We start from the raw sequence: 22,293 nt of genomic DNA, 5'->3' as shown, positions 1-22,293 counted from the left end.
GCACCAGCGACAACACCGCAAAATGAAGGACCAGAAGAGTGGGGGGATTTTTCAAAAGGCAATATAAAAGAGTATGGGGCATGCTCAGCTGCGAGTCTCTGCCTGCTCCTCGGGGTATCTGCCATTGGCCGCGAGTTCTGATGAAGGATATTGGCCGACACAAGCTAGACACACATTTTCACCCAGCTAACAGTGCACTTCACTTTATCATCTAGATGCTTGAAACATATGCTTGCTAGTGAAGAGTTTTGTTTTCTTCTCTAGTTTTCCAATGATCTCAATTTTCAGCAGGAACCCACACAATCATGCAAGACGGCATATGCTTATAACCTTGAATGCAGTATGATCATCACAGGCGTGGGGCGTCAACCACATCTGTCTAGTACATTTACCCTAGCATGCTCGAATGCACTGTTGCACTTCCCCTAATATGTTCCATTATTCTGCATATGTTTCAAAGAGTTGGGCTAGTGGGATGGTGAATTAATCCATGCAGACGTGTTGCGAGAGGGTAGAAGCGTTAACCGGTCCAGGTGCCCGAATAAAAGTGAAGAGTCACAGAGGAGGTAGAACCAGTAGAAGGTTATCTTCCACTGTATGTTTCCAGGCAACGAGATTTGGGGCTTTTGCAGCGATAAGAGGGATGCGTGCGGCAATCGAAGATTCCCCTGGGAGTTCAGAGATCATTTGGTTGGGTGGCCTCAAATGAATCAAGCACCCTTGAACGCGCTGCATATACAGACAGAAAACACACACATCTTTATGCCCCTTATTTCCCTACATCATATCGGCTTATCCTCTCCACATCATCCGCTAGCAGATAGCCCTGAGTGGCTGCAGCAGCGGACTCTTAGCTCGCAGCTGAAATACGGATCATGCGGACCATGCACACTCTTTGTGCTCCTCTGACCGGGGGACATTAGCAATGGAACATTGCCCACCCACAAGTTACAGCCTATGATAAAACTAAGGATCATACGTTGAAGAAGGGCAATTATCCAAAGCCCAGCAGACGGCTAGTGGGCTGTTAGCAGAGTTGTATTAGATAGCACATTGTGGTACCAGCATTATGGGTATGTGAGTTGTATTAGATAGCACATTGTGGTACCAGCATTATGGGTATGTGAGTTGTATTAGATAGCACATTGTGGTACCAGCATTATGGGTATGTGAGTTGTATTAGATAGCACATTGTGCTACCAGCATTATGGGTATGTGAGTTGTATTAGATAGCACCTTGTGGTACCAGCATTATGGGTATGTGAGTTGTATTAGATAGCACCTTGTGGTACCAGCATTATGGGTATGTGAGTTGTATTAGATAGCACATTGTGGTACCAGCATTATGGGTATGTGAGTTGTATTAGATAGCACATTGTGGTACCAGCATTATGGGTATGTGAGTTGTATTAGATAGCACATTGTGGTACCAGCATTATGGGTATGTGAGTTGTATTAGATAGCACATTGTGGTACCAGCATTATGGGTATGTGAGTTGTATTAGATAGCACATTGTGGTACCAGCATTATGGGTATGTGAGTTGTATTAGATAGCACATTGTGGTACCAGCATTATGGGTATGTGAGTTGTATTAGATAGCACATTGTGGTACCAGCATTATGGGTATGTGAGTTGTATTAGATAGCACATTGTGGTACCAGCATTATGGGTATGTGAGTTGTATTAGATAGCACATTGTGGTACCAGCATTATGGGTATGTGAGTTGTGTTAGATCTGTTTGATAGCGCTATTTTCCGGTGTCCTCATCTACTGTAGCCAGTTCTCTGTGATTGCATCTGGCAAAGGGATGCCCCATACAATATCTGTAAAATATGATATCATAGTGGAGACATAGTGGAGCCCTAGGAACTCATCATTACCCACGTTCACAATAAAACAGTGCAACCCGAAACTGATGAACGTAGAGGAAAGAGCTGTGTGGGGGCTTCAGGGTGTTGTTATTTTCGATCAGCACGAGTGTGAATTTCGGCTCCAGGGATCTTTAAGCCTTGCACCTTAGTGTAACCTGGTCTAGTAGCGAGACATCGGCCATTTTGCAGTGCTTAAAACGCATAAGTGCAGGTACTCCCTATCCCAGAGTACCTGCTTAATGTTGACAAGTGCTGGTACTCTTCCATTGAAAGGATTGGCTTCCGGCTGTGAAGTGCCAGTACTAAGCATTTCAAATAAAAGAGGTACTCATGACCGGCAAGGGGCACCCAATTTAAAGCATTGCAGCGGCAAGCCCACTTCCCCAGACTGCAACATCTTGACCATTTGGAATATGGGCGCCATGAGAGGGGTGGCCGCACATGGGAGCCATGAGAAGGGTGGCCGCACATGGACACCATGAGAGGGGTGGCCGCACATGGGCTCCATGAGAGGAGTAGCTGCACATGGGGGCCATGAGAGGGGTGGCCGCACATGGGTGCCATGAGAGGGGTGGACGCACATGGGAGCCATGAGAAGGGTGGCCGCACATGGGATCCATGAGAGGGGTGGCTGCACATGGACACCATGAGAGGGGTGGCCGCACATGGGCTCCATGAGAGGAGTAGCTGCACATGGGGGCCATGAGAGGGGTGGCCGCACATGGACACCATGAGAGGGGTGGCCGCACATGGGCTCCATGAGAGGAGTAGCTGCACATGGGGGCCATGAGAGGGGTGGCCGCACATGTGTGCCATGAGAGGGGTGGACGCACATGGGAGCCATGAGAAGGGTGGCCGCACATGGGATCCATGAGAGGGGTGGCTGCACATGGACACATGAGAGGGGTGGCCGCACATGGGCTCCATGAGAGGAGTAGCTGCACATGGGGGCCATGAGAGGGGTGGCCGCACATGGACACCATGAGAGGGGTGGCCGCACATGGGTGCCATGAGAGGGGTGGACGCACATGGGAGCCATGAGAAGGGTGGCCGCACATGGGATCCATGAGAGGGGTGGCTGCACATGGACACCATGAGAGGGGTGGCCGCACATGGGCGCCATGAGCGGGGTGGCCGCACATGGGATCCATGAGAGGGGTGGCCGCACATGGGATCCGTGAGAGGGGTGGCTGCACATGGCTGCCATGAGAGGGATGGCTGCACATGGGAGCCATGAGAGCGATGGCCGCACATGGGTGCCATGAGATGGGTGGCTGCACATGGGATCCATGAGAGAGGTGGCCGCACATGGGCGCCATGAGAGGCGAGGCCGCACATGGGCGCCATGAGAGGGGTGGCTGCACATGGGATCCATGAGAGGGGTGGCCGCACATGGGCGCCATGAGAAGGGAGGCCGCACATGGGTGCCATGAGAGGGGTGGCCGCACATGGGCACCATGAGAGGAGTAGCTGTACATGGGTGCCATGAGAGGGGTGGACGCACACGGGAGCCATGAGAGGGGTGGCCGCACATGGGTGCCATGAGAGGGGTGGACGCACATGGGAGCCATGAGAAGGGTGGCCGCACATGGGATCCATGAGAGGGGTGGCCGCACATGGGATCCATGAGAGGGGTGGCCGCACGTGGGCGCCATGAGAGGGGTGGCCGCACATGGGAGCCATGAGAAGGGTGGCTGCACATGGGAGCCATGAGAAGGGTGGCTGCACATGGGAGCCATGAGAGGGGTGGCTGCACATGGACGCAATAAAAGTGGTGGCCGCACATGGGCGCCATGAGAGGGGTGGCCGCACATAGACGCCATGAGAGGGGTGGCCGCACATGGACGCCATGAAAGCGGTGGCCGCACATGGGCGCCATGAGATAGCTCATTTTATAGAAATATCTTTCTATATTCTTACCTGTCGATGTATTCTTTCTGAACTATTCTCTTTTTGTGTTTTAGACTTTGCTTTTACTATAATTTTTTATTTTTTATTTAATAATTTCTGTTTTTTTTACTCCATTTTGTATTGTTTTCTTTGGGCTATTTTATGTGGGTTCTTTTCTTCCTTGATTATTTCTTATTGCCCCTAAACTTTCCCTCAGTGTTTAAATTCACTCATGATGTAGTGAAGGTAGATAGTTCATGCGAAGCATTATTAGGATATAACTTTCTTATGTCAAGTAATGACAAATATGCCGAACTTGTATAGGGGCACCACATGGTCCCCACCTGTTTCTCTGTGACATTTACTATCCTGTATGTACCATTTTCTTCCCTGTTCCTAAGCCACCAGCGCCGTGATACTTACGGGTTTGGTCGCTGTCAACAAATGAAATAGATAAATAAAATAAATAAATACATGAGCACCTCAAAATATTACTTTATAATCCCATATAAGGACACATGACATTCTTGTGTGTGAAAAACCCTCCTCCGTTGGTTTTGGCTGGTTGCTCCATTCGCTTGCATGGGGTAATATGGGGCCACTACAGGAGAAGGGCAGCTTAACTCGCACCGCGACTCACAGCTTTGGGTTGAATGAAGGAGCCACACATGGACATGTCAGAAGTGTCAGAGATCAGCTGCTATCAAACAGAAGCAAATTTCCGGTAAACTTCGGCATGAAGACCGATTAATATCGAGCACCCCTGGGGACCTGAGCGGTCCCAGGAATAAGTTCTGAAAATGTATAACTGTTAATCGATGAAATTGAACCATCAAACCTGGCAGCCTCTTTTTATGGCTTGTCAACATGGAGGGGGCTACCCCTAAATTGGGTACATATGTGGCGTGTCTGCGTGAGCCCCAACATGGCCTTCTGTTTTAGTCTGAGACTCATAACTTCAATTGGGTTGATGATTTGAATGGAACCTTTAAAAAAACAGTCCTAGTAAAAGGTTCCACGTTATGACCGGGCCATCATTTAGTGGTGGCGAGTGTTGCATGGCACCCCCCCTGGGAGCATGGTAGCTCCTAGGATGTTGTAATGGGTCACGTGCCAGTAGCCACGTGACCAACCTAATAAAAGATACAAGCTTCCGGCTCGGGAGTCACTCCATCAGAGGCTCCGGTGTCGTTCTTGCTTTGCACCATGCTGGTGCCACACCGTGTGAGCTGGGCCCAAGGACGGGGCCCAGCACGAGGACGGTGCCCCTGCTGGGCAACTCCGTCCCATGGGAATCCTAGTGCCATGTGACCATGGCTGGTGGCGCGACCCTGGCCTGGGTGCCCCCAGAGCCGGGGCCGAAGTGTGCTGGGTGACCTCAGCCACGTGGACTCCTCCAGTGATCTGGAGCGGGTGGGGTGACCCCCACTCATTCATCCGCTGCGTGACCGCAGCTCAACTGGCCTGTGTCGGGTTCTCCCGACGTACACAGGGGCCTGCCCGGTGATCCGGAGCAGGCCCCCAACAGCGAGAGGGGTGGGCTTCTGCCCCTGTGGCGTTTCCTTTGCCCCTGCCTCGCCATAGAGCCGTAGGCAGAAGGTGGGCTTGGCCACACTGGTGCAGGCCCCTGCATCCTTCTGAACCCTGGAGCATGAGCACCCGGCCTAGGAAGGGCTCTTGCGCGCTCGCAGTTTCAGGCAAGGAAAGGTACACTCACAACAATGAGTGTAGTGCTTCCTTTCCCTCTCGCCCCTTTCACTCTGAACCCCGGTGCCCATTACCACTCTCACTGAGACTCGAAGGGCTTACATTGTCCTCCTGCTGGCCTAACTAACCTGTGTAGTCCACACTCCCTGAGACGCGAGGGCTTTCACTGTCCTCCTGCTGGCCTAACTAACCTGTGTAGTTCACACTCCCTGAGAGGCGAGGGGCTTACACTGTCCTCCTGCTGGCCTAACTAACCTGTGTTGCCAACACTCCCTGAGATGCGAGGGGCTTACACTGTCCTCCTGCTGGCCTAACCTGTGTAGAGTCCACACTCCATGAGACACGAGGGATTACACTGTCCTCCTGCTGGCCTAACTAACCTGTGTAGCCCACACTCCCTGAGATGCGAGGGGCTTACACTGTCCTCCTTCTGGCCTAACCTGTGTAGAGTCCACACTCCCTGAGACGCGAGTGGCTTACACTGTCCTCCTGCTGGCCTAACTAACCTGTGTAGTTCACACTCCCTGAGATGCGAGGGCTTTCACTGTCCTCCTGCTGGCCTAACTAACCTGTGTAGTTCACACTCCCTGAGATGCGAGGGGCTTACACTGTCCTCCTGCTGGCCTATCCTGTGTAGAGTCCACACTCCATGAGACGCAAGGGGCTTACACTGTCCTCCTGCTGGCCTAACTAACCTGTGTAGCCCACACTCCCTGAGACGCGAGGGGCTTACACTGTCCTCCTTCTGGCCTAACCTGTGTAGAGTCCACACTCCCTGAGATGCGAGGGACTTACACTGTCCTCCTGCTGGCCTAACCTGTGTAGAGTCCACACTCCCTGAGACGCGAGGGGCTTACACTCTCCTCCTGCTGGCCTAACTAACCTGTGTAGTCCACACTCCTTGAGACGCGAGGGACTTACACTGTTCTCCTGCTGGCCTAGCTAACCTGTGTAGTTCACACTCCCTGAGATGCGAGGGGCTTACACTGTCCTCCTGCTGGCCTAACCTGTGTAGAGTCCATACTCCCTGAGACGCAAGGGCTTACACTGTCCTCTTGCTGGACTAACCTGTGTAGAGTCCACACTCCCTGAGAGGCGAGGAGCGTACACTGTCCTCCTGCTGGCCTAAACTGTGTAGAGTCCACACTCCCTGAGACACGAGGGGCTTACACTGTCCTCCTCCCGGCCTAACCTGTGTAGAGTCCACACTCCCTGAGATGCGAGGGGCTTACACTGTCCTCCTGCTGGCCTAACCTGTGTAGAGTCCACACTCCCTGAGACACGAGGGACTTACATTGTCCTCCTGCCGGCCTAACCTGTGTAGAGTCCACACTCCCTGAGACGTGAGGGACTTACACTATCCTCCTGCAGGCCTAACCTGTGTAGAGTCCACACTTCCTGAGACGCAAGGGGCTTACACTGTCCTCCGGATGGCCTAACTAACCTGTGCAGTCCACACTCCCTGAGACACGAGGGGCTTACACTGTCCTCCTGCTGACCTAACTAACCTGTGTAGTCCACAATCCCTGAGACACGAGGGGCTTACACTATCTTCCTACTGGCCTAACTAACCTCTGTAGTCCACACTCCCTGAGACGCAAGTGGCTTACACTGTCCTCCTGCTGGCCTAACCTGTGTAGAGTCCACACTCCCTGAGACGCGAGGCGAGGGGCTTACACTGTCCTCCTGCTGGCCTAACCTGTGTAGAGTCCACACTCCCTGAAATGCGAGGGGCTTACACTATCCGCCTGCTGGCCTAACTAACCTGTGTAGTCCACACTCCCTGAGACGCGAGGGGCTTACACTGTCCTCCTGCTGGCCTAACATGTGTAGAGTCCACACTCCCTGAGACGCGAGGGGCTTACACTGTCCTCCTGCTGGCCTAACCTCTGTAGAGTCCACACTCCCTGAGACATGAGGGGCTTACACTGTCCTCCTGCCGGCCTAACCTGTGTAGAGTCCACACTCCCTGAGACGCGAGGGGCTTACACTGTCCTCCTACTGGCGTAACCTGTGTAGAGTGCACACTCCCTGAGACGCAAGGGACTTACACTGTCCTCCTGCCGGCCTAACCTGTGTAGAGTCCACACTCCCTGAGACGCGAGGGATTTACACTATCCTCCTGCCGGCCTAACCTGTGTAGAGTCCACACACCCTGAGACACGAGGGACTTACACAGTCCTCCTGCAGCAGGCCTAACCTGTGTAGAGTCCACACTCCCTGAGACGCGAGGGGCTTACACTGTCCTCCTGCTGGCCTAACTAACCTGTGTAGTCCACACTGCCCTAGACATGAGGGGCTTACATTATCCTCCTGATGGCCTAACTAACCTGTGTAGTCCACACTCCCTGAGACACGAGTGGCTTACACAGTCCTCGTGCTGGCCTAACCTGTGTAGAGTCCACACTCCCTGAGATGCGAGGCGAGGGGCTTACACTGTCCTCCTGCTGGCCTAACGTGTGTAGAGTCCACACTCTCTGAGATGCGAGGGGCTTACACTATCTGCTTGCTGGCCTAAATAACCTGTGTAGTCCACACACCCTGAGACGCGAGGGGCTTACACTGTCCTCCTGCTGGCCTAACTAACCTGTGTAGTCCACACTCCCTGAGACACGAGGGGCTTACACTGTCCTCCTGCCGGCCTAACTAACCTGTGTAGTCCACACTCCCTGAGACACGAGGGGCTTACACTATCCTCCTGCTGGCCTAACTAACCTGTGTAGTTCACACTCCCTGAGAGGCGAGGGGCTTACACTGTCCTCCTGCTGTCCTATCCTGTGCAGACCTGGGATGTGTGTGTTTTGGTCAGGCGTAATTTAATTCGCCATGTCTAATTAGTTTTAGCATTGTAATTGGGTGACACTGCCACACGGAGCATATCTGGGACTTGTTAGCCAGATAGGGCCAGGAAGTTAGAATGTGTGCCCGCCTTGCTCTGGTTTATACAATCTTTGCTGTGTCACCTGTGCTTTTATGATTATATCATGAAATTGTTAATAGATGCATTTACACATTTTCCACATTGATATATGTCTGTATGTGGTGTTTTTTATGATTGGTGTACGTAGGACCTATGGCCTACGAAATAAAACTATGATCTTTTTATATTAAATGAAAAATATGGTACACTGTGTATTTCTCATTCTGTGAGGTGATGTATACAACTTACGGAATGGGACCCAGTTTAAATTGAGACTGGGCCATCAAATGTGTTCCTGAATGGTTCATCTGGGGGACTCCCCTTTGTGTGTTGATCTATCCTGTGCAGAGTCTGGGTCCGCTCCTCTGCTGTAACATCACAGAGCTGTCTCACTTGAGGGGGACCCTGCGGGGTTGCCCTCTCTTCCGCAGACCCCAGAACCCTGTTTCTTGATCTGCTGAGCCGGGGTGTCACTGGTCAGCATGAGCCAAGCTGCGGGTAGCCAGTCAGTCATGGGCTCACTGCCACTGTCAATCCTACCCCTCCAGCAGCCAGCAGCCCCCTTGATTTTTTATTTATTTATTGGGTCGCTGCTGGACTCTGCCAGTGGGGCTCGGAAGACTTGGATGCACATCAGAGTACATGGGCCTGTATTTGTAATTCTAAGTGGTTATTTATAACGCGCGTAATACCCAGAGGTTTCTAAGCGCGGACCCGGGGATCGAACCTGTGGTGCTCCTTTCATCTTGATTCCAAGGTGAGCACGTTGCCCCTGAGCTATCCTCCCCGGAATGGCACTTCAAAATGGTGCATTTACAGTTGCTGTGTAGATGTGCAGGCGCAGCTTCAAGTGCTTCTGTGCACATCTCTGAGAAATGCGTCCCATTCGACAGGAGGGCCATTCTGGTGTGTGGGGGCAAGAGGTCAGCCTACGCCGGGTAGGGCACTGCATCTCATTGACATTTAATTAAATGTAGGGCTTCTTTTTCATGCGTACCCTGATGATACGCAAGGAGATATGCGTATTAGAGGTCTAGCCATGGTAGGCAGGCCCTGAGTGGGCAAGGCACACACACAATCTGTAAATGCCCTCTCAGCAGCGCTGTGTGGGCATCTACAGATGTTCATGACAAGCTCAACTATTAGGCCCTTCAGGGTTCTTTGGCATGATTACATCCTATGCCACCAAGGTAAAAAATACAGGACTTATTTGGGAAGCAGGTCTGTGTCTTAGATGCTCTGAAGCAAAGTGCCTTCTTTAGAATCCACCGATTTTCGTGGATATTCCCCGCCCCCCCGCCAAAGAATTTTCATTCGGTGGTTTTAGGATCACCAATTAACTCCAAATGGGACTACACTAACTCACTTTATGTGGAACGTCCAGCCGGCCTGGTCAGGCAGCTGCCAGGTGTACAGGGTGCAGTGATCCGATTGGTTCTGGGCTTCACCACCATGATCATGTGCCAGATGTAAATGTTCTTTCTTCTGACTACAGGACAGGATTGATTTTTAAGATCTTGTATTGAACGTTTACATGTGTCCAAGGATTGGCCCCAGAATATATAAAAAAAATAAGAATTAATGATACATTCCTAAGCGAACTCTTTGATCATCGCATCATGGACCACTGCCTCTCCCAAGGCTTACTTTTTCTTCTAGGAGGTAGGAGCTTTTCTGTTCATGGCCCTCACCTCTGGAAGCCTTGTCTCCTCAGATAAGTGGAATTCAATACCTCTTACTATTTCGAAGGGCACCTAAAAGATTGTTTTCCAACTAAGCCCTACGATCAGGGTTACTCCATTTGGGGTTCTGGTATTTTAGGTCGAGGTGTTTGAGTTTGCGTTGTGCCCAGTATATAAATTATTGAATGAAATTTTACGTCCCAGGAAGTTCCGCAGGGCCCTGTGCAGCAGCTTCCACCGTCCATTTTTGACACATGCCCTCGGGGATATAGGAATGTTTGGTGCAACTTCCTGTGATGTCAGCTTTGCGGAAAGTTACGTGTCGCCACTTTCAGCAATGCCGCTTCCTGGCATGGCACTTTCTGTGGTATTACTGACTGGTCGATGTTTTTGTGGTGGCACTTCCAGTACCCTTATAACTTTGGTGAATGGTTGCCACTGGTTTATGTCCACCCCTTGGCTAAGCTCTTCCAATCCTTTTTATTTATTTATTTATTTATTTATTTTTTGTTAAATCCAGGTGATACCCGGACATTGCTTTGGCTGGACCTGACCTAGGGCTACCCCATCTACCAGTTCTTGTACTCCCTAGAAGCTCAGGATCCTTGAAGCTGGTGGCATTCCCGACTTCTGGAACGCCTTTTGCTGGCTTACCTTTCTGGGCACTCTCCCCTCCTGGTCACTCTGTCTGAAAAGTCGGTTTTTTAATTCTTTATCATCTGTTTTATCACAGATTAGTGCAGTGGCAGGTACCTGCTGCTAGCATTTGCAGCTACACTGGTGAACTCGCCCTTTATCCTCTGATCCTCGGACCTCCGTATTTTCAGTCACAATCCAGGGTTTCACATGTTTGTGTCATGGCTGTTTTCACCACAGTGTTTTCACCACTGCCATTTTTGACGAGTTATTTTTTTTTATGGGAGGAGTCCTCCCAACCCCCGCCATCTTACCCACCGCCCCAAAACCCTAAGAAAAACATTGTACCTAAATATAATCTCTGCAGAAAACTTCTCACCGGAAGCCACAACCTGGATCGCCTCATTCCAGGGTAAAAGATCCGTATAGAGTATTTGCATGGAACGCTGGCGTGCCTCCCCTGCACCCATCACCTTTGGGGTACCACAAGGGTCTTGTGTCTCTCCAACCCTGTATAATATTTTTACGAAACCCTTGTTCCTTCTCCTAGAGTCCATCGGCATATCTTACACAAACTATGCCGATGATACATACATTTCTACCCCCCCCCCTCCGGCAAGTACCTAGAAGACTCTACCTTCCTTAATACCATCTACTTGACCATCCAGACCTGGCTACACAGCAACTCTGCCTGAATGACGAAAAGACAAAGATCCTCCTGGTGGATCCCCCCCAGCAGTGTTCAAGAAGCTTGAGGTCCACTACACCTCCTTCAACATTGATGGCATCCCGATCCCTGTCTCACCGTCAGTAAAGACATCTGGAGTTTATCTGGACGCCACGCTTTCACTCACAGAAGTGAATGCCATCGCCTTATCTGCCACCCACACTACTAAACTAATCAATGCAGTCAGACCCTTATAATCCCAGATACAGCTGCCTTACAATCGCCCAAGCCACCATGGGTTAAAGACTTGATTATTGTAATGCACTCTTTGCAGGCACCTCAGAGCACAACATCCAGAAGATGCAGGTTATTCAGAATAACACACTTTGAGCAGCTCTGAGCATCCCCAAACCCGAGCATATCACCTCTGCAAAGAGAAAGGCCCATAAGCTCCCCATCCACGAGCAGATTCTATTAAAACCTCTGTCAATCAAACGCAGATGCCATGCCTTTCCAAAGAGCCCCCCACCTCTCACAGAAATTAACTAAAGCAAACTCATCCAGACCTACCAGATTGCCCATGCCCACCGTCTCATTCCGCACAAATTTAAACAGGCTAAAGCTGGAGGCTCAAGTTTCCCAACTGTCGCAGCGAAACAATGGAGCTTACTCCCGCCAACCATGGGAGCTGAGCACTCCTATTGGGCTTTCCAGAAATTGCTAAAAACGTTGCTATTTGCATAAATCTGAACCCTTTAACTGCCTGTCATTCTTAAATGTTGATCCTGAATTTGCTTGATACACTCTCTGGATTTTCATGCTCGGTCTTGTGAGTAACTTGTCAAGTAACAGCGCCGTAATGCCTCAGGGCTTAGTGCGCTATATAAATGGAAAACTAAATATATATATATATATATATATTAAATCGCCAAAATGGCTGGTGGGAAAACACCACAGTGAAAACTGCTGCGGCAAAAATTGCAGCAACGAAAACACAGTAACCGCACTCTTTCCCAGTTTAACTATAGAAACTGCTTTTTCTTTGGGCTACCCCTCTACCTAATGAGGCACCTTTCACTTTTCCCAAACCAGGCTTCCTGCCTTATTACCTGAGCCAGTAGGGCTACCCCAGGACCTCCGTTTATCATCTCTGCACCGGTTGCCTGGCAAGGACAGGGTTTCCTTTAAGGTCTCCTGAATGATATACTCTGTGCTTTGTGTGGCACTGATCATCCTCTCGTTAAGGCGATACTGGGTCCCCCGTGGCCATTATAGGACTCTGTGTTCCTCTTCTCTTAACCGTCTCTGTGTCCCCACTTTCTGACACCAGTGCCTTGGTGGCTGTTACTTTTCTGTTCAGGCCCCCAACCCTGGGGAGCTCTCTGCCTCCCAGGTGTGCTTTACATCCATCACCTTCACTTTTGCGAGGCTGTGATGCCCATGCCACCCTTCTCATGCCACCCTTCTCATGCCACCCTTCTTTGCAGGTACTCGCTGTCCCCTCCCCCACTACTCACCTCATTGGCACCAGTGGCAAGATCTGCACTCTACTAAAAAATCCCTACCATACAATAGACTTGCGCTGATGTGTGAATATATAGGAGCAATGCCTTTGCCATTTCAGGGAAATTGGTTTCAGACTTTAGGATGATCCTCAGTGTGTTCAGAATTCTATGGCGCAAAGAGCATCACGGCAGAGTAATATCTAGGATCAGTATTTCTTTTTTTATTAGACTCTACCTTCTCTTCCCCAAATGCAGTTGATGCATTCTATGTAAAATATACTTGGAAGTAAAAATGGGTAACAATGTGAGCCTGATCCTGTATATCAGGGTTATCCAACTCTGGGCCTTGAGTGACGGAATCCTGGCAGGTTTTCAGGATAGCCCTCATTAATATTCCTAAGGAATGATTTGCATACATTTAGAATCATTGTTTCCAAATTTATCTCATGAATATTAAGGAGGGGTAGCCTGAAAAGCCGGCATGGAACCAGCCCTCAAGGCCCGGAGTTGGACAACCCTGCTGTACATGAATCCCACTGGAGAAAACATATTTCTCTGTTGCAGATTAAGAATAGTCCTACACTGTTCAAGGAACCTCAGAAGAATTGTGGTACGATTCTCATGCAACTAAAAACCAGACTCAGTTTGCACCTTGCTGCTGCGCCTGCTTAAAAATTACCAGGATAACTTCGGAAGGCTAGACAGGATAGGGCACATCTAGTTGTGAAATTAAAAAAAGTGAGAGAATATTTGCAGAGGTCACGTTAGCCTCCACCTGTTCCAAGAGAATCCCATGATTACATTTAAAACACTCTGTATAATTCCCAGGTACTCCTAGAGTATGGCCATGTGACCTGCATGGCCAAAAAGTTTCAATACACACAGGAGATCCCCAAGATCAGCAAGCACCAATTGCATGACAGGATAATGTGAGCACGTATGGCCATAATGTTCATCCAATTTTTCTTGACATGATTGTGAAGGGCAAACATAAGTTTTGTGTTGCCAGAGTATGACTAGACCATCTCCTACTGAGAGGCAATATGGATCGGCGGTGCAAACAAGGTCCGATGTCATTAGGGCTTTTAATTGTGTGGAATGGGGCCACCTGGAAAACAGAATACACTTTCTTCGGTTATGTCGCTGGATGGGCCCTCTGGAAAACATAATAAACTTTCTTCTGTTATGTCGCTGGATGGGCCATCTGGAAAACACCTTAAATTATCCTTGTCTATCTGCGACCATGGAATATACTGTGGTCTTGCTCCCCCTTTTTCCAATAAGGGAAACTGTGTAAACCCCAACCCACAGTCAGTTCCCATTGTTAGTCTATTCATGGCAGGGACAATCGTCCCTGTCCATCTCCTTGACGTTAGCGACCTTAACCTGCTCACATATGGTGGCGATTCTCCCTTTTCACTATACAATCATCCTCGGGGATGCTCTGGATATGCTATGGGATTTGGTGTCGTATCCTTAGGTTGTTCCAGATCTGACCATCTTACTTCTTTATCCAATTGCAGGCTTCCTTCGTGGCCACACACGCTTCCTCCTCTTGCCTCGAGGGTAGATTATCTTTCCTCATCTGACATGTCTTGTCCCCAACTAGTATGACAATCTTCCCCCTCATCATTGTCTATGTTCAGTCTGCTTAAGGACAATGCTCAAGGTTCATCAGTGAATAGACTTCCCTCCTCTCTTTGTGATCGAGTTATTAGGAATCGATCATCGTTCCCTTGAGTTTCATCACTATTTCGACTCAACTGTTGATAGGCCTTATCGATCCTCTCTCCGATGCTTTCCGCATCAAATCTTTCTTTGTCTATCACAACTCTAGATGCCCCTGACGTTACTTCCTTTATCGGAAGGAACTCTTCTGTTCTTTCCCATCGTATTTCTGGGCTTGGCCCTACTGGTTCCTTATGAATGAGACTGGTATCAAGACCCCGCTGTCTCTTTCTTCGTTCTATTTCTTCATCTAGTTCTCTTCGCTTTCTCGCCTCTCTTCTGATTCTTTCTTCCGCTTGCCTCCTTCCTCTCTCCATACTCCTTCCCTTCTTTCCTCTTCTTCCCTTCATCTCTGTAACCTTGTGTCCCTTCATTTTTGCGCTTCCTCCTCTTCTCTCTTTCTTTCTCTTCTATCCCTGTCCTCTATCGCTCTCTGGCTTTTGTCATACTTTCTTTGTTCTTCTGCCCATTTTTCATTTTTCTCTTGCTCCTCCTGATACATCTGTTCTCATTGCTCCCTGCTCTTCCTTTTCTGCTCGTCTTCTTTCAATCTCTTATCTCGTTCTTTGTCTCTTCTTTCTTCTTCATCCTTATGTTCTCTTTGCCTAACTTCCTCGACCTTATTTCTTCCGCACTAGAGTCTTTTACTTCAGGCGAGGTAAGGGGAGCTGAGGGCTCAACACCTTCCTCCTTACACTGACTAAGCATCCACTCCTCAGGTGGCAGATGTTCCCTCTCTTCCAGATACGTTTTCCAGAGCTCTATAATCGTTAATCGTTTCTCTAATGTCTTCCCCGTGTATGCAGCATGCAAGTTTGTGGTCATGTGTTGCAATACCGTTTTTAACAACAATCCCCCTTGTGGCCACGGCATTAACATCTTATCTGCCGTGCCTTTCACCCATTCCGCACCATACTGTTTGAACTTGGGCATGTGCTTTGGTAATGTCTCGCATAAGTGCACAGGAGGAATGTCTCCCATGATGGCAAGTCTCAGTTGACTGTCAATACTTAGCAGACTTATGAAATAACCTTTTATACTTTGCTTAAATCACCACTTTTCAAAGCCCTTTAACACAACAAATATGAGCACAAACCATCAATCGCTACTCAAGCCTCTAATTTCTCAATTAGCTATCTAAACCTTTTGATTGGTACCAATCTATATGCTATGGTAGTCACTATAGCTCCTCATCTTTTTCGATTACATCATGATTTCTATCGCTCTTCAATATTTTTAATCAACAACATATAGACTAGTCGACTTTACACATTAATAAACACAGTGATCACCTTTTTTTCTCCCCTTTACTTATACCCTGTACAGGGTTTGAGACATCACCTTACGTGAACCTGTTCATGTGTTATATATTTCTGTTCTACCCCTGTTGGGATATGAAACGTCTCCTTCTGAAACTCCCTTGAGCCAGGACTCTAGGCGCTATCTTTTCTTCACACAATATTTTCTGTTACTCAGATATTATCACAATCCCATCCCCTCATTTGCCATTCTCCTTAGTCTACTCACCATTTGTTCGTTAATCAACTCGAGGCCTTCGGTATCGACTCCTCCTCCAATCTGAACACTTCGCCTTCCATCCGCAGAGCGCCAATGGAAACCGGGCAGGGATTTTGTCAAAGGGGGGACCTGCCAACGGTCTAGGTTCTTCTTGCAAGTTTATTTCTAGCGGCTGCTCTCCACAGGAAACCCTGCGATCTTCCGGCTACTGGCGAAGGATCCTCGATCGTCCAAAAGACTGGGGACAAACTAGTTTGGATAGCATGCATGCAATTGATGGGGATGCAGGATAACTCTGACACCAAATAATCAAACCAACTCAGGAAGAAGGCAAAGGTTGCTGTTTTATTTACAATTATCTAAAACAGGGAGTTACAGCGGACATCAATGGACGTTCGCTTGAGCTCTGAATTCATTTCACATAAAAACATCCTTTTATACAAAAAATACATCAGATGTCATACTACGTGGCAAATGAGAAAAACCTATGAGGGATTGTGCTAGGGTCAAGGGAACATTTAAGTATACTTTCTATAAGGGGTAGGATTGTGATTGGATATCTACTGTCAGGTGGTCAACTTATGTCTACCTCTAAAACATGTAATCTTCAACAATATTAAGTACAATGTATATCATTGGTCTACAAACTATAAGGCACTTCATTATATGTCCCTCTATAATTGGTTGGCACGCTTGTGCCATGTCTGGAACATTCGGTTCACTTAGCAGCCCGTAAGCTCAGACTCAGGTGCCAGGAGGTGGACAAGACCTTACTTTCCCACCCAATTAGCCCATCATCTCTCATCACCCATGCCTTCTGCCATGAAGATTGGCTTTGCACTTGGCCTTGCAAAGTATTCTTGTTTCTGGGAATATAAGGGAGTGTGACCACGCACTATCGTTCTTCTAGAACTCCAAGCTCAACTTTATTTCTATCCTTGGCTCACGTGACCGGAGAACACAATTTGGTCCATTTTGCAGCATTTACATGTCTTAAATGAATACAACTTGGCACTCTTGGTGTTCTTTCTTTGCACCTTAACAAGGGATGATTCAGCTTCACACGATTACTGCATTCAAGAATAGATTACCGACCTTGGTTTGCTTCAGCTTTGGTACCAGGCCAGACAGCCTCGCCATTTTTTGCTACAATCTCAGCTAATTCTTGCTGCAACACAGTTCTCCGCCTTTCCTCTCTATGGGTCCGGGCTTACTAAAATTCATGACACTGATCCCCCGCTTCCATACAATGGTGTCTTCGCCTGCAGTCTATTCACTACATATAGCCAGCTTCTATGATCACTTAGGCTACTTGTTTTACAGCATCTGTACAGTTATTGAACGGCTTGTATCTTCTGCAGTGCGTCACACACGTGCAATCCTTTTCTCGCATATATAGGTTTACTTGATTCTTAACTTCGTCATCAGCTTCTATACGATCCATGCATTTTCTTCAGTCAGTATTCTCAGTGCGTCATGCTCACTTCTTGTGACGTCACTGACTTCTCTTTCACTCTTTTTCATATTCCTTCAGGGAGTTCCTCCCTCAGATTATCGTCTCTTTGGGAATACATTTGATAGGGCTTTTTCAGGGGTACCTTCTTTCGAGTAAAGCATAGCACGATCTCAGGCCTCCAACATATAGGAGGTAGGGGGTGGGATTTCCTGCAGAGGTATGTAACTGCTCCTCTACGTTATCTATCTATCTATCTATCTATCTATCTATCTATCTATCTATCTATCTATCTATCTATCTATCTATCTATCTATCTATCTATCTATCTGTCATCGGCCTGAGAGTCTATGCATTAGGTAGCCCGAGACTAGGCTGGCACAGTTGATGCTTACTTCACTGGCAGGTATCAGAGGTGAAAACCTGTGTGACAAGCCTGATTACTCTGCCAGGGCATTGGCAGCCCTTTGCAAAGCATTCCTGGGCTGAAAATTAACCCAGATATGAGAACATTTTAGATCAATACATTGAAGGCTGGGCCAAGCTCCAGGGGACTGGAGAAGACAGGAATTGAAGTGACCGAGCAGGTTACAAATTAGTCATCCAGGTGCACAGACTGTTCTCAAGGTTGCATGGGAGGGTACACATGGGATGCTTTGTTTAATTGTGCGTGTAATGGGCATTAGGAATCTGTTTATACCAGCTCACCTATTATTTTCCAATTACTTTAACAAAAAGGTTACACAATTTCACCATACATAAGCTGAAAACGCGGTAATGGGAACGTGAAGGAAAATTCCACCCCCAGTAAGTGTCGCAGGTGAAGGGCTACTGCATGACTATTGGGCCTTTAGAATCATGCCGTTGGCACCGAAACCCCAGCAGCGGGTGTCAGCGCCTCACTCTGCCCCCCAAACCCTCTGGCTACTGGAAGCCTACACACCCAATGACTTCATTAGGGAAGTGTACCATGCACCCTTGCTCTATGACGATGGTAGACTTGGGAGGGACTTAAGCATCTTCATCAGGCATACACGTATGCCAGAAGGTAGGGTCACATTGGTCTCCTGTGCTTGGAAAGGTATCTTCTTAAGAGTCAAGAGGCTCTTCCATTGGGAGTAGCAAGGCCACACACAAAGCTTCTCTGCAGAAGAATGGGGTGTTCCTTAATGAATGGGGTATGCCCAGCGGAACCGAGTAAATTGCTCACCAAAATTGTAGAGTGCGGGCAAATAAAAGCACAAAATGTAATTCTAAGTGTTAAGGTACCCTACTATTGTGTAAGAGGCAAAACCAATTAGAGCAAGAACTTTGGCTCTGAGCTTTCACATTCAAAGAATGCCCCTCCGACAGCAATGCCAATTTTGATAAAGGTGTATCCTCCAAAAAAGAAAGCCACAATATGGTGGTTTGACTTGTATTTTTTACAATCACTGGTGTGGTACTATAGACATGTGGCAGGTAGTCCAGAGGAAGTTCTGCAGTCACACTGGTGGCTTGATGGTTACTCGCCAGTCACTTCTCCTTTGAGGCAAACAATGTTTTACCACAATAGTAGAGGCTGCCCAGTATGCTTAATGGCATTCTTGGCTTGGCCATAAGAGCCTGCTATCTTGCGCTTCTGTTTGGTAGATGCGGCATGCCCAGAACCCTGGAGGAAGGCACAGCCAATAGATCCTCATATCAAGAAGACCAATCTAAAGCGCAACCTTGTATTTCACTGTGCTGTTAACCTCCACCTTAGAGGGTGGACTCGCTCATTAACAACCTACCTGCCTGCAAGCCTGAGCCACAGTAGACCTGAGAGAAGCGAGAGCTGTAAATGCGCCTATTAATGACATTAGCAGCCTGGCCTAGAGTCCAGTGTACTGATAGAGTGTATGCAAAACAAAACAAGTAAAAACATTCCCTTTGATGAAAGGGTGCGTACAGTTGTGTTCCCCTTCATCAAAGGGAAAGTTTCCCAATCCAAGATGGCCACCATAGACACGATAGAATTTCAGGCGCAATATTACCTGTGACTTGACTTTGTGGCATTTGCTTTGCTTGGTCCTATAAACTGGGACCCAGGCCGTTACCACCTGATTATGCCTGCTGCCGTAAGTATTACTGTGGCAATAAGACCCGAGGTGGCGGGCCAATACCGCCCCAGGTAATGCCCGGGGCTGTAGTATTACCTGCGGCAGTATTGGCCCGCCGCCTCGGGTCTTATTGCCATTAGCACCCCGGGCCGTTGGATCGGGGTGCTAATGGCATTTTTTTGTTTTCTGTTTCGGCGCGTTTTGAAACAGAAAAAAAATAGGAATAAAAAATGCCCGCTGGGAAAGGGAAAACAGAGTCCGTTTTCCCTTTCCATGGCGGCCATCGGGAGCGGATGCGCTGGGAACACAAGTGTTCCCAGCGTGTCCACTCCCGAAAAAAAAAAGAAAAAAAAAGAAGCAGAAGGTAAGTGGGTTTGTGAGGGTGGAAGGGAGGGAGGGGAAGAAAAAAAAAACGTACCTGTGTCCCCGCTGGGGGACGATGGAAGCCTCCAGCCGTGTGGAGGCACGGAGCGGGGATGGCTGTTCCGAGTCTCCACACTGCTGGAGCCTGCTACCGTTGCCCAGCGGGAACGCAGGAGCAAAAAGGTAAGTGGAGTAGGGAGGGGGGAGGGAGGGAAGGAAAAAGAAAAAGCTTACCCGAGTCCCCGCCGGGGGGCGAGGGCAGCTTCTCAGTCGTGGGGAGGCTCGGAGCGGGGATGGCCCCGTTTCGAGCCTCCTCATTGGCTGAGGGGCTGCCACGCCCCCGCCGAGGACAAGGCGGCTGAAATCCCGGCCGAGAATCGAAGGATTCTCGGATGGGTAATGACCCGGCGAGAGCCAATCAGAATGCTTGTTGCATTCTGATTGTCTCTCGCCGGGTACTAATGCTTAATGAAGACCAGCGTGTCCACCAAGTTAGACCACAACTCTCTCGATTGCTAATGGAGCAGAGCAGTCAGGATTCACTCTTAGGTGGGATAGGCTTGCCAGTTTGAAAAATTAAATCTCATTGGATTGTACAAAAGAAGACAAAACAAACTTATACTAAAAAATACATACACTCTTTATTATAGTAATATGAAGTTAAAATAGGTACTAGGCAATATAGAAAAGCAGAAAAAGAGTTTACTACAAGACAAGTAATAATCATCTCTTCCAAAAAGGTGAGTACAATCAACACAGTTCCCAGTGAAGTGCAAAACCTAAAAGAAATAGAACCATACTGTTGTTGCAAAACCAACAAATGTTCTTTTGCGGCACATAGTGATCTGCAGTGATGCATTAGTCTAAATACATATAAAAACATTGGCGCATTTCAAAAGCACCACAGCGCAGGTAAGCTTACCGGCACAGTTGCTTCCAGACCGGCATATTACAACTCTGCGGGTGGGTGCCGTCCTGCCCAGCAGGTTAGACCTGCAGGGTGGAACGACACCCGGCCGCGGAGTTTTCACAGAAGCACCGGCACCGTTATTAATGGTGCCGGTGCTTCTGTGGTCCCCATTCCTATAGAGTCCCATAGCACTCTATAGGAATTGGGACTTACCATTTGCCGGCGCCGGGGTTATAATCCCCCAGTGTTACCGGGAAGTCAGGCGCCGGACCCGTAATGACGCCCATGGTGTTCATAAAAAGTAATACATATTATGCTTCACATGCATAATACTGGCAAACATTTCAGAAGAAAAGCACACTTTGTTGCCATGAAAAGTTCCTGTAGGCCTGGGCAGACTATGTGGGTGTCGTTCTGCAGTGGAAATCCAACGAAAGCTAAACAAAAATGTAATCCAAGTGCAGATTGGAAAGCACATCACATTACTGGCTGTTTCACTGAAACTGCTCCCCATAAAAAGGTGGAGCAGAAAAAAACAGCAGATAAGAAACTGCTCTGTACTTTCAGCACAAATAGGAAAGTGAATCCCGAAAACACACTGTTTGTCAAAGAATCATGACTGATGTTAGAAAATGCAATATGTGGGTTGCTTTCGACCAAGGACAAATGGTGGGCCTCTGGGCAAAATTCACAAAGGACTCCCCCACTGAAAGCCTTGCTTGCATCCCAATTGTAATAAAATGTGACCCGGAGGGTGTCGGAAACCAAGTTTCCCTAGACCTGCTGTCTCTAAGGGCAGTTCTGAGCAAGCCAAATGCTCGGACTTGTGCATCACCAGAATGTAGGGGGGAGGTATGAACACAGGGACTATAATCAAGGCTGAACCCTGGAAAGAAAAAAATACAGGAAAATAGAAGCTTTTCCAATCAAAATGTGGTCCCTTTCAGATAAGAAGACAGGATACCAGATGTCTGTAGCGGGGATCTCTCTGTAGCAAATGCATCCCCCATTTACGATCTGCACCCTACACCTCAAACAGCAAAGAGACTAATGAAAACACTCGCCCAGAGAGGCAAATGGTGCTGGGGATAGGAGGCCTCCAATTTGCATATTTCTTTTTTTTTTTTATTACTTATGTATAGTCAAAAATTGACTTTTACAAGGTCTAACGAAAGTCAATCAGTGTCCAATTTGAGGGTGAAGTCGGGCAATAGTGCCTGCGTCGTGAAGATGACGTTTCTTTGTATTTAGTACTCTGTGGACACAGGGCTGATGATTAGCTCACGTGAAGTGCTGAAGAGTTGATTTTTTTAAGGGCTGCTTCTAGTAGCTTAGCTGTTGTGACTGACCATTTTGCAT

General features: G+C 48.3%; 1 protein-coding gene across 3 annotated transcripts in view; it reads left to right on the top strand.

Moving 5' to 3' along the window:
• Positions 1-22,293, top strand: part of TOGARAM2 (TOG array regulator of axonemal microtubules 2) — a 717,735-nt gene that overhangs the window by 421,607 nt on the left and 273,835 nt on the right. The window lies entirely within an intron of this gene.

The sequence above is a fragment of the Ambystoma mexicanum genome, chromosome 4q (genome assembly GCF_040938575.1).
Source record: "Ambystoma mexicanum isolate Mex_15411 chromosome 4q, UKY_AmexF1_1, whole genome shotgun sequence".
NCBI lineage: Eukaryota > Metazoa > Chordata > Amphibia > Caudata > Ambystomatidae > Ambystoma > Ambystoma mexicanum.
The sequence above is the reverse complement of the archived record's forward strand: the minus strand, read 5'-3'. Positions and strand labels throughout refer to the sequence as shown.